Raw genomic sequence first — 9,793 nt, 5'->3', positions numbered from 1 at the left:
GAAGACTGGGATGTGGCACATGATGTGGAGGCTTCGTGATGTCTTGATGTGGGAGATGATCCTGCTGGCCTGCTCCTCATCTCTGAATCTCTTCCTGAAGTACTCCTCCTTCTGTGGGTCAGTGAACCCTCTGACCTCTGTCACCATGCCAACACAGACAGGAGGGATCTGATTGGCTGCTGCAGGTCGTGTGGTTATCCAGAGGCGAGCAGAGGGAAGCAGTTTCCCCCTGATGAGGTTTATCAGCAGCACATCCACTGAGGTGGACTTTCTAGGGTCAGTCAGGATTGTAGTTTTGTGGAAGTCCAGAGGAAGTCGACACTCATCCAGACCATCAAAGATGAACACAACCTGGAAGTCTTCAAAGCTGCAGATTCCTGCTTCTTTGGTTTCAGTAAAGAAGTGATGAACAAGTCCCACCAAGCTGAACTTTTCCTCTTTCAGCACATTCAGCTCTCTGAAAGTGAATGGAAATATGAACTGGATGTCCTGGTTGGCTTTGTCTTCAGCCCAGTCCAGGCTGTATTTCTGTGTTAAGACTGTTTTCCCAATGCCAGCCACTCCCTTTGTCAGCACTGTTCTGATTGGTTCGTCTCTTCCAGGTGAGGCTTTAAAGATGTCTTCTTGTCTGATGGTTGTTTCTGATCTGTCTGGTTTCCTGGATGCTGTTTCAATCTGTCTGACCTCATGTTCATCATTGACCTCTGCAGTCCCTCCCTCTGTGATGTAGAGCTCTGTGTAGATCTGATTCAGAAGGGTTGGGTTTCCTGCTTTAGCGATGCCCTCAAACACACACTGGAACTTCTTCTTCAGGGTGGATTTAAGGTTACGATGACAAACTGCAGCTTGAAGTTCTGAAAGAGAAGAAATATGTAGAACATCATTTGAAAGTGGAAACAAACACTTAAATCCAAAAAGAATGAATCTTTAAAACATTCATGCTCCGTCTCTTCAGACATCAGTAAATGTCTCATTTATCCAAAACTTTAAATCTTTAGATAAATCCTCTTACTGCTCTGCAGACGGTCAGCCAGCTCCTCCTGCTTCATTCTCCTCAGGAAGTCCACTGTGATCTTCACAAATGCCTCTCTGCTGCTGCTCCTCTGACTCTCTAAGCATTCTGGGTAATCTGGACTCAGAACCTTCTGGATCTTCTTCAGCTCGTTCTTCACAAAAGTGATGATGTTGTCCTCCAGCAGCTGGAACAGAATATTTATGAATGAGCCAATCAGACTGAAATCATGGAGCCAAACATCAGATCCATGTTGGACACACTGACACTGGTCTACAAAGAGCAGCATGGAGATGACTGTGGACAGAACAGATGTAACAGTAGTTGTTGTACATGTACAGACCATAAATATGGAGTCCAGCTGTGTTTGATGCTGCTGGGCAGACTGACCACTGGGAACCTCTGAGCTCTGCTGGTCCACTCTGTGGAGGAACCATGAAGGATTAGATCAACACAGGATAAAGATCCAGGAGTTTCTGCTCAAATAACTTCATCTGAATCAAGTCTGTCAAGTTTTAAACTCTCAGATTGTGAACATATCAGTAATTTTCAGTCTGTTTTCATGGACGTCCTTTCAGTGGTGATGTCAGGGAGGATTTTGAAGAAGCTCATTAAACTGAACCATCAGCAGATCACTGCTCCAAAACCAGAACATGATCCAAGGTCTCCCTCCACCACCAGAACACCAGCTTTACTAACGTGGTAGATCAGTGTAGTACAGATCAATAACTGATGAGTCATTTGATCAAAATCACTGAGTGCTTCACATCTGACCCTCTGATGCTTCTGTGGACATTTTGCATATTTAATGAATGTCTGACAGTTTTACATTCATTCTATGAATACAGTGAAATGTTGTGTTATTGTCTCCATGTTTTTTCCAGCATCATAAATTCTTAAGTTCAGAAAATTAGATTCTTTTTCACAGCTGAAAAACAACAACATTTATTCTCTATTGAAATCTGCATCGTCCACTCCAAAGGTCACAATCTGAAGGTAACATCTGGTTTGTTCCCTGTGATTAACTCTGAGCATCAGTATGGTGGGATTTATCCACTACATCCACACCACTGTGGTTCAGTGTTGTCCTGATGGAGTAACAGCAGCCAGTATGATCCAGGCTTTAGCTGCTGGGTCTCTGTGTGACCTCTCAGACTGTTTAACAGATCAGACACAAAGAGAATCAGAGCAGCTCTTTAAAGACAAACATGAACCCACTCAGGTCACACTTTCCCCACAGATATGAGCATCACTGTCCTCAAACAGCAAATGACCAAGTCGAACATTTGGATCTTTTGTCTTTCATTGTTTTCTTTTTAATGAATCTTTGTAACAATCTGAGGATGTTTCAGGTCAGATTTATCCAGGAAACACAAACATGTAAAGGAGTCATCACAGCTCTCTGACCTCGTTGGTCCAGGTTCACCACTGAAGTCTGGAGGTTCACGTTTGGACCGGTCACTCCTCATGGATGGACAGCTGGACCCTGCAGACTGTGACCTCTGACCTCTGCAGACACAAACATGATTGAAGCAGCTGTGATCACACAGACTGCAGATAATGCAGCTGTTTCCTGTCAGTAACATCCTCTTAGATTAGAGTTCAGCTTTTTACAGGAAAACTGGACAAAACTGATTTTTGTTACAAACTCATTTTCATTTCCTCTCAGCTCACAAACACAGAAAATCAACCAGAATCAACACTGATTATAATGTCAGTGCAGAATTATTTCTGTTACTCAGGGAGTTCAGCTCTCTGACCTCGTTGGTCCAGGTTCAGCACTGAAGTCTGGAGGATTTAGACCTTTGGACTGGTCACTCCTCACAGACGGACAGCTGGACCCTGCAGACTCTGCTCTGTCCTCCTCTTCCTCCATCATCATCTTCAGTCAGTCTGAGAGGTAAACCACAAACACTCAGTTCACATTAACAGGAGTCACTGAGTTACAGTCGCTGAACTCTGACCTGTCATGTAACCTAGAAACCAGGTCAATATGTCTGTAGGTTCTCAGTCATCCAGGTCATGTGATCTAAGGAGCTTGGAAAGAAAATAGAGACTTCAAGTTTCTTGAAGACGTTTCATCAGAGAAGCTTCTTCAGTTCTAAAACCAAACGGTGGAGAGTCCCAGATATTTAAACCTGAGACGGAAAGAAAGCATGTCGCTGACCCACTATTGACCCTGTTATTTCAAGGATGAAACTGAGAGCCTTCCCACCAGGAGCACAGACATCTGGAACACAAACATCTGGAGCACAAACATCTGGAGCACAAACATCTGGAGCACAGAGATCTGGAGCACAGACATCTGGAGCACAGAGATCTGGAGCACAGAGATCTGGAGCACAGACATCTGGAGCACAGACATTTGAAGCACAAACATCTGGAGCACAAACATCTGGAGCACAGACATTTGGAGCACAGACATCTGGAGCACAGACATCTGGAGCACAGACATCTGGAGCACAGACATTTGAAGCACAAACATCTGGAGCACAAACATTTGGAGCACAGACATCTGGAGCACAGACATCTGAAGCACAAACATCTGGAGCACAGACATTTGGAGCACAGACATTTGGAGCACAGACATCTGGAGCACAAACATCTGGAGCACAAACACCAGGAACACAGACATCTGGAGCACAGACATTTGGAGCACAAACATCTGGAGCACAGACATCTGGAGCACAGACATTTGGAGCACAGACATCTGGAGCACAGACATCTGGAGCACAAACATCTGGAGCACAGACATCTGGAGCACAGACATCTGAAGCACAAACATCTGGAGCACAGACATTTGGAGCACAGACATTTGGAGCACAGACATCTGGAGCACAAACATCTGGAGCACAAACACCAGGAGCACAGACATCTGGAGCACAGACATCTGGAGCACAGACATCTGGAGCACAGACATTTGGAGCACAGACATCTGGAGCACAAACATCTGGAGCACAAACACCAGGAACACAGACATTTGGAGCACAGACATCTGGAGCACAGACATCTGGAGCACAAACATCTGGAGCACAGACATCTGGAGCACAGACATCTGAAGCACAAACATCTGGAGCACAGACATTTGGAGCACAGACATTTGGAGCACAGACATCTGGAGCACAAACATCTGGAGCACAAACACCAGGAGCACAGACATCTGGAGCACAGACATCTGGAGCACAGACATCTGGAGCACAGACATTTGGAGCACAGACATCTGGAGCACAAACATCTGGAGCACAAACACCAGGAACACAGACATCTGGAGCACAGACATTTGGAGCACAGACATCTGGAGCACAGACATTTGGAGCACAAACATCTGGAGCACAGACATCTGGAGCACAGACATCTGGAGCACAAACACCAGGAGCACAGACATCTGGAGCACAGACATCTGGAGCACAGACATTTGGAGCACAGACATTTGGAGCACAAACATCTGGAGCACAAACATCTGGAGCAGCATGTCGATGCTGTTGGCTGAGATCCTGAAGACTGAAGTCCAGGCAGCTCCAGCAATGATCCACTGATGTGTTTTTATTCCATGTATGAATGTTGTTATTGACAGAGATGAAGTTTGTGTGTCAGTGATGCAGTGACTGTTGTTGTTACCTGTACAGGCTGGTTAGACTCTATGAAACAGATCATACAGATCTCTGCATGTTAGAAGAGACTATTAAAGGTCATGAATGAGACAAAGGCAGGGAGGCGTCCTTTACAGCTAAACAGCAGAGTGAGAGAACAGCCAGCACCTCTACATTTATCACATTATACAGCACATGTATGATACTGACAGGGATGATAAGAGTTTAGTGATTCCATCATTGATATTACTTATTGATTCTCAGTAGCTCTGCTCTGACAGTCACCACCATCACTGAGCAGCATATCAAAGACATTTGTGCACATTAACTGCATGTTGTGGGTCAAATGTTTGTGCATGTTGGAGGCATTTCCTCTTTGTTGTGATCAGTGTTGGTCATTACTCAAAAAAGTCATTATTACACATATTACACAGAATACTTTAATTAAAAGTAATGGAGTACGTTACTTCATTACTCCTCATAACATTACTTTGATGTTACTGTGTAAAATGAGCTGAAACACTGTCTCATAATCACCATAATCTAAAGCTGAGGTACAGCCCCACACACCAACACAGATCCTGATGAGGTCACGTGATGTTTCTCTGAGTGTTTATGAACACAAATCAAAGATGAAACAGCACAAAGACACTTCAAAGTGATTCTACTGTGGAAACATGAACAGGTAGAAACCTGCAGCCTGACTGCTCATCACTTTGTTACCTGTTCAAGTTCAGCAGCAGCAGCTCACTTTATCACGGTGCTGGTCTGGGGTCAGTGTTTACTCAGCTTTAACGTCACTCTGGGCTCTGGGCTCTTGGCTAGCTTAGCGTTAGCTTAGCGTTAGCATGCTGTCAGGTGTCTCCTGTCGTGTGTAAATATTAATCACAGGCTGTATCCCAATTCAGGGTCTGCAGCCTTAAAGGCTGCATTTTAAGACCGATTACGTCACAGCGGCGCGCCGAAGGCTGTCCCAATTCAGAGGCTGCTCGAAATGCGGCCCTCAAATGCGTCCTTCATTTCCCTGAATTTTAAGGCTGTGGCGGTGTAGACTTCGTGGCCCAACATATCCCACAATTCATAGCGCGGCAGTCGGTGTGGATAATTTTGCCGCAGATGGCAGAAGCGGAGCGGCCGAAGAGTAAACTGTTAAAAGTAAGTACTGAATATTATGTCACGTATTTATGTGCAAATGTTTAATAATGGAGAACATTAAAACATTACTGTTGGCCACATGTCGGCAAAGTTATTTGACATTAGCGATGTTTGTACTTTCAGCGTTTACCTGGTTTTAAAGCCTTTAAAATATAATAATACAATAGTCGACCTTAATCTTACAGAGACTGTGATGATTTTATGGATAATTAAAGTCAGTCATATATCCACAAACACAACAAGCTGAAAGTCAGTGATGCTGCTCGGTTTGCAGTCCTGAATATGACGGCACAAGCAGGATTCACTGCACTGTTAATGTTAGCTATGTTATATTGCTGCCTCTGTTCGGTGGTGTCGAGCCAAACGGACTTTAACGTGTGTTTGAACGAGCTGACGGTTCACTCGTTAAGCTGAAAGAAAGATGCTTTAATCACAGGAGTCACACATGTGTCCACTGCACCATCTGGGAACTCTTCTTGTTCAGCACTCGTAATAACACAAACACTAAATCCTCCTTCTCTTGTGCTGTTTTGTAGCAGTGTGTACACCTGAGACTGTCACCTGTCTGTCTGTCCTGCACTCTCTCTCTGTTTCTTTCTCTCTGATTGTGGAATAAAAGTATGAACATGTATTTATAAGTTACACTTGTGTTTGAATCCTGCAGCTTATCACACATTTGATTTCCATGTGTGACAACTGCAAGTGTCCAGAGTGAGGACAGACTGAGGGACCCACTGCTGCACATCATCTGTGAGGCTTTGCACCCTGATGATCCACCAGGACAAACTCAGCAGTGTGTGAGGAAGAGGAGGAGGAAGAGCCAGCAGCAGCTGACAGATGGAGAGAATAGACAGACTGTTCCCTGTTTGTGAAGGACTGCTAGGAAAGTTTAACATAACTAATTGTCTGTCCTGAATCAGTCTTATTAGGTAATGTTCAAATAATGTTATGATCCCAGTGTTTTCAGTGTGGGAGAAAGTACTCAGGGCCTTCAAGTTACACACTATGAAAGGCAGCAACAAGTTTAATATTCAGAAACCTAAAGTATGTATCAGCAGCAGAATGGAGCTAAAAATAAATGTTTGTTTCAGTTCTGTGAAGCTTTGAGTATTTTGGATTAGTAGCACTGCTGTGTTTGTTGCATCATATTGCTGTAATTGTTTATATGCTTTATATATTCTGAGGTAAGTTGATCTATAGTGTTACATCATATTCTATAAGGATGTTATGTGTTTGTAGACTTTCTGCCCAGTTTGACCCATTTAGCAGAAGTCAGCCTGTTTAAGGCTCTGATATCTATTCTGTATGACTTAAAGCAGTTATGACATGCTCTGATTTTCTCACCCAATAAAGGAATATTTCATATATCAGTCTACTCTTCATTCTATCAGAAACAGTTATCACAGCTCGTACATTTTCTTTTTACACATATATGTAAGCATTGAGCCAAATTTAGTAATGCCAACATATTGAAAGAACAATGTTTGTCTCTTATATATAACACATCTGTATATACACTGTCAGAGATACTTGTCTTTGAGTGAAGATTTAAGGTGATAGGAAATATAAATAACTGCAACTTGAATCTTTACTGAAGCTCAGTATTAGACACAGAGTTCACATCACATGTGCTGTACCTGCACATGTGATGTGACAGTAGAAGTGATTTGATTTGAGAGTTCAAACTCACTGCTGTAATAACTTATAATAATTAACATAATAACTATAATATTGCCATCTCATATTTACACTGACTTTAGTCTCATGAACAACATTAACTATTTGTTATTTACTAGCTAATCTTAAAATGACTGTTCAGTACAGAAATGAAGCCCAACAATCATGTTTTACAGTCCTGTGGTCTCGGCCTCAGATACTTATTAAATCACACAAAGCTCATGTAGAAACAAACAAACGAACAAAATATGTTCTCCTTCATTTCCGTCAACCACACGTTTCCAGCTATCATGGTTGCTAGGCAACCTGGGCAGCGCGACGGAGGCTAGACCGCCCCATTTCACAAGCCTCGCACTTCCGGCCTTAGCGGTCTTTGAGTACGCGGCCCTTGAGGATCGTTGAGGCTGCGTACTTTAAGGCTGCAGACCCTGAATTGGGATACAGCCACAGTGACAGTAAAGGAGGTAAAGGGCTGTGACGTCATCACGTACGCTGCGTCCTCTACGGACTGAGTGAACTCACAAAGTACAAACTACAAGTACACAAACACGAACGTGTGGCGGACACACTCGGCCTCGTTGGTCCAGCTGTGAGTCCGTTACCGTGAACTATGGAGCGGCAGGTTTGTGCTGAACTAAGCTGCACACAGCTGATGTTAGCCAGGAAACATTACACACTGACTTTAATGGAGAGACCGGAAATACAAACACACACAGTTTGTTGTGTGAAGAAATCAAACATGAGCTGAACAAACAGTAAAGTTCCTAAAGACAAACTGTTAAAGGAGGAAACAAAGCAAACTTACAGTTTCTTCACACACCAACAACAAGCTCCACTGCACGAAGTTCAGGAAGTGAAAGTAAACTTTGAGCAGGAAGGAAACACCCAAAGAGAGGACAATCAGGAGCATTGGACACTGTGTGCTGCGTTCAGGTGCACCTCAGAAACTTCCAAACCTCTGGCAGGCTGTGATTTATTTCTGCTGGTTTTCCAGTTTGAAACACAAACATCTGTCATCGCTTTGTTATTCTTCTTCCTGCAGCGTTTAAATATTTCAACACTGAACTGATGTTTGTTCAAAGCTCATTTCAACCTGTTGAAGTCATGAATGAAAGTGCAGACTGAGAGTGGATCACATGATGTTTAAGGTGTGTCATGTGACATGTTCAGTATTGTCACACATGTCTAGATTGTCCCTGATATCATAACTGCTCAAACACTGATGATTATATTTGAAGAATTATTCCTGATGGCAGCAAAGTTTGAATGGAGCTCTCTGTCTGTGCTGATTTGTCGCCCTCTGGAGGTCAAAGCACAAACTGCATGATGTCACTGTAACCACCACAGTGACAGGAAGTGTTTTTAAATGACTGAAACACTGAAATGATGCTAACGGCTGTCGTTAGGCTCACTGATCACAGTGCTGATGTGTTCATGTCAAACACTGGCTCAGGTCAGACTCCTTCATCCTTCTCCAGCATGACTGCATCCTTCTGCAGGCGTTTGCGCTCCATAGCAGTAGTGCTGCCGTACCATGCAGTGATGCAGCTGGTCAGGCTGCTCTCCACAGTGCAGCTGTAGAACCTGCTGAGGATCTTGGCCAACATACCAAATTTCCTCAGCCTCCTCAGGAAATACAGCAGCTGCTGAGCCTTCTTGACCAGCTGTGTGGTGTTCAGTGTCCAGGTGAGGTCCTCACTGATGTGGACGCCCAGGTACTGCTGCTCACCCTCTCCACTTCACGCTCCCGGGTAAACAGCGGCTGGTGAGGCCTCTTCTTCTTCCTCGTGTCCACTATCATCTCCTTTGTCTCATCAGTGTTGAGGGTGAGGTCGTTGTCCTCACACCGTGACACCAGACCAGCCTCCTCTCTCCTATAAGCCACGTCGTCCTCTCCAGTGATGCGACCGATCACTGCAGTGTCATCCGTGAACTTCAAAATGATGTTGTCTTTGTTGGAGGCGACACAGTCATGGGTGACCAGGGTGTAGAGGATGGGGCTGAGGACGCAACCCTGTGGGACGCCAGTGTTTGTCTGCCAGTCAAAAAGTCCTGTAGCCAGTCACAGAGGGTGGAGGCTGCAGGCCGAGTGTAGCCAGTCACAGAGGGTGGAGGGTGCAGGTCGAGTGTAGCCAGTCACAGAGGGTGGAGGCTGCAGGCCGAGTGTTGCCAGTCACAGAGGGTGGAGGGTGCAGGCCAAGTGTAGCCAGTCACAGAGGGTGCAGGCCGAGTGTAGCCAGTCACAGAGGGTGGAGGGTGCAGGTCGAGTGTAGCCAGTCACAGAGGGTGGAGGGTGCAGGTCGAGTGTAGCCAGTCACAGAGGGTGGAGGGTGCAGGTGTAGCCAGCTTGTGTGGGATC

General features: G+C 44.7%; 1 long non-coding RNA gene across 1 annotated transcript; it reads right to left on the bottom strand.

Annotated features, from left to right (window-relative positions):
• Positions 1-2,454: 2,454 nt before the first annotated feature.
• On the bottom strand, positions 2,455-8,378 carry LOC120438518. Its single transcript, XR_005611967.1, has 3 exons — positions 8,240-8,378; positions 2,773-2,905; positions 2,455-2,521 (listed from the first exon to the last, which is right to left on the bottom strand). It is a non-coding gene; the product is annotated as an uncharacterized LOC120438518 (long non-coding RNA).
• Positions 8,379-9,793: the final 1,415 nt, after the last annotated feature.

This window comes from Oreochromis aureus, linkage group 3 (genome assembly GCF_013358895.1).
Source record: "Oreochromis aureus strain Israel breed Guangdong linkage group 3, ZZ_aureus, whole genome shotgun sequence".
In the NCBI taxonomy this organism is placed as follows: domain Eukaryota; kingdom Metazoa; phylum Chordata; class Actinopteri; order Cichliformes; family Cichlidae; genus Oreochromis; species Oreochromis aureus.
The sequence above is the reverse complement of the archived record's forward strand: the minus strand, read 5'-3'. Positions and strand labels throughout refer to the sequence as shown.